This window comes from Castor canadensis, chromosome 4 (genome assembly GCF_047511655.1).
Source record: "Castor canadensis chromosome 4, mCasCan1.hap1v2, whole genome shotgun sequence".
Classification (NCBI taxonomy): Eukaryota; Metazoa; Chordata; class Mammalia; order Rodentia; family Castoridae; genus Castor; species Castor canadensis.
This window is the reverse complement of record NC_133389.1, coordinates 73,238,857-73,242,579: the sequence shown is the minus strand read 5'-3', so window position 1 is coordinate 73,242,579 and position 3,723 is coordinate 73,238,857. Positions and strand designations below refer to the sequence as shown.

General features: G+C 39.3%; 1 pseudogene; it reads left to right on the top strand.

The window, feature by feature from the left end:
* The first annotated feature begins 312 nt into the window (after nt 1-312).
* On the top strand, nt 313-3,036 carry LOC109699681 (small ribosomal subunit protein uS2B-like; annotated as a pseudogene).
* Nucleotides 3,037-3,723: the final 687 nt, after the last annotated feature.

The following is a 3,723-nucleotide window of genomic DNA, read 5'->3' as shown; positions in this document are numbered from 1 at the left end:
TTAGGAAAATGGCTTGTTTTTCCAAATGTGAAGAAGTTATAGGCTCTCTTCAGTGCTAAAATCTGAGATTCTAGGTATCTGACAATTCACACAACTGCTGTGAAAGAAATATGAGAGTTGTCAGAATCAAAATGGATCAACACACAAATGAACAAAGCTGGGAGGTTATGAAGAATGGGTTCTTTCACATTGCTATGCTTTGAATCTGAAATGTTCCCCAAAGGCCCATGTGTTGAAAGCTTGATTGCCAAACTGTGGTGCTACTGGGAGGTGGGACCTAGTGGAAAGAAGTTAGGGCATTGGGATTGTGCCATGAAGGGAATATTGGGAATCCAGCCTCTCTTCTTCCCTGCATTTCTTTGCTTCTCAGCTGCCATAAGGTGAGTGACCTCCTCCACCAATGCACCTGCCATGATACACTGCATTGTCACAGTTCCAAGGCAACAGAGCTGAGCAACCATGGACAACAAATCTCTGAAACTGAGGCAAAAATAAACCCTTTCCTTTATTTAGTTGATTTTCTCAGGTATTTTGTCACCATGACAGAAAGTTGACTAGCACAAACTACTTCTTGACAATAACTATCACAAAAGACTGCCAGAAGCACAAGTTTGTACTGAGGCCACTGTAACCTTACATAAACAACAACAGCTTCTATAAGAACATCTGCCTAAGAACTGTTCAACCTCAGACTGAGGTCAGTCTAATTATGAACCATGCAACCAAGGATTTTTGCTTCAAAATATCTGATACTATCCTCTCCAGTTTTGTCTGTAAAAACTTCCCCTCATCTCAAGCTCTTTGAATACACCCATAGTTCACTATGGCAAGCATATCTCTCTTGAAATGGTCTGCTATTCCCAAGTGAATATTATTATTCTTTGGAGAATTTTTCTTTGATTTTGTTCTTAAATTTAGGTTAACAGTGTCCTCATTGGTGTCTCTAGTTCAAAGGATTTCTTAAGCTGTGCAAGATATGTAACTCAATATGTATAGATGGAAATATTTACTATGGATCTGAGTGAAATGAGATTTTGAAGTTTTCTACTCTGTGAATAAAATCTTGGGCTTTTACCCAGTTTACCATAGATAAAAGCAAACTAGAATGAAAGACTACTTTTTTTGAAAAGCAAAAGTAAATGCAAGGGCTGTGGGTGTGTCTTTAGTGGTAGAGTGTCTGCCTAGCAAGCACTAGGCCCTGAGTTCAAATCACAGTACCGCCAAAAAAACCAACCCCCCCTCAAAAAACAAACAAACAAACAAAAAACACCAAACCCTCCTCCAAAGCAAACATGAAGTGAAATATTAGAAAAAGACAAAAGAGCCTGTGGTATGATGACACATGCTCATAACCCCAGTACTTGGGGGGCTGATGCAGGAGGATTGGGAGTTCAAGGCTCTTTCGTAAACCAATCCAAACCAAACCAAACCAAAACAAAAAGACAAGAAGCAGGAAAAGGAGAGTTTTAGGAGCAAAATTCATTGTTATTATTATTATTATTTGGTTCAGTAAGCTAAAAATGTATAAAACAAGTTATAGGAAGTTGGAAAGAATTTAATTGCAATGCTAACTGGGCCTTGAAAATATCCATTAATAAGCAAAATACAAGCCTATTTTTAAATAGTAACTCTTGCCTTTCCATGCTACCCAGGAAGGAAGGGGCTCATACTGTGCTTTGTTTTTTAAATTTTTATTAGCACATTTTGGTTGTACAGAGGGGGTTTCATTGTGACATTTACATATGTGCTTAGAATGTATCAGAATTAGATTTACCACTCCATCTTTCTCCTTCATCCCCTTCCCCTCTTCTTAGAACAATTTCAACAGGTTTCATGGTTCTATTTTCATACAAGTATATAAAGTACGTTGACTATATTCACCTTCCTCCATCCTCTCCTTCTGCCCTCCCCACCCCCACTGATACTCACCCCCAGAGAGGACCTGTTTTTCCTTCCTGTCCTTCAGTTTTTAAATGTACATTAATTGTTCAAGGGGGTTTTGCCTTGGTATGTCACACATTTATATATCGTACTTGAATCGGATTAACTCCTAATTACTCACTCTTCCTTTATTTCCCTTCTCTCTTATTATCCAATAGCTTTCAGTGCATTTCTTTATACCATCTTCATACTCAGATACAATGTATTTCAGTATTATTCATTCACTATCATTTTCTTTTCCTCTCCAGCCTCCCATGACATTACTCTTGATCTTTGTAGTAACTGCAAGGGAAACTTTAACACAGTGTCTGGAACCTTTGGTGTCCTGCAAATGGAGGGGGATGCTCTCACATTCTTTGGAGCAGGAACCCTTAGGTGGCAGCAGCCTTGATTTCTAGACAGAGCTGTACACCTACAAAAGGAAAAGTGGTATCTAGGTCATAAATCTGCAGAGGACCTGGGAGAAGCCTCTGCTGGAAGCTCATGCCAGTGTTGCCACTGAAAATTCTGCTGGGGTCAGTGCCCCATCCTCCAGGAGTCCTGGATGTGGACAGTGCTGAAGTTTGCCACTGACAGTAGAGCCACTCCCATTGCTGGATGCTTCCCTCCTGGAATCTTCACTAACCAGATTCTGGCAACTTCTGGGAGCCATTTCTTCTGATGTCTATGGTTGCTTTGTGCAACACAGATTCCCCTCTCCATTCTGTAGGCTTTATCATCCCATATAATAAGAGGGCTTACTCTGTGGGTCTGATGTGGTAGATGCTGGTCCAGGAAATTCTGCACATGCATGCAGTCATCTCCTGTGAACATCCATGGGAGGTCAGGCCTGACTTCTACTTCTACAGAGATCATAAGGAAGAGCAGGACAGTGGTGAAAAGGCAGGGGAACAAGGAGAGATTTCAGGGTGAATGTGCCATGCCAGTTCCTGAGTTCACTTCTGCTCAGGCTGCAGGTGGGCAGGGGTCCTCTGTGCCTGTTTAGCGGTTCCCTAGTAAAGATTGGAGCACCTGCAGGCCACAGAAGACTGTGTTGCAGCTCCCACTGCTCAGGACACTTTAGCAATACAATGGAAAATAAACACTGCTTTCTAAAAAATTAATTAAACAGAAAGTCTTATTTTTTCAATTTTTTCACCTACCTTTTAGATTATTTGCTGCTGCCCAGCATTGCCAGAATGGAAAAGATTAAAATTCAAAATATGGTTTGTAATGAGTGTGTATTGCCTTCACACCACTGTAACACTGAAAAATCATGAGTAAACTCATAAGCTGGGTGTCTTCTATATTTCAATTTGTGATAGCTTTGAAAAATTATTCAAAATGGAAAAGAGGAATAAGGATTGAAAAGCAATATTATAAGAGTGTATAATAAGCCACACAATGGTGGTGCAGACCTATAATTCTAGCACTTGGGAGACTGAGGCAGGAGGCCAGTTTGAGGCCATCCTGGGGTACATAGCATGAAAACTGTCTCAAAGGGGAAAAAAGTAAATAAAAAAATAATAACAAAAAGACTATTGCAAAAATAATCATCAACTGATACTGAAAATATATTTCAAATGTTTTTAATATTCTGATGAAGATCAGAACATGAAATAAGTGTATAAACTCTTAAAAGGCAAAATTACAAGGAGTCTAGTTTTGTAGATCTTAATTTGGTTTATTTGAAATTTTAGACACAAATAGTAGTCTGGACCAAAAATAGTTCAGAAAACTTGCCCCAACCACAAGCAAAAGCAGGTTATGCTTTTAGCCAAAGAAAATGAAATAAATAACATA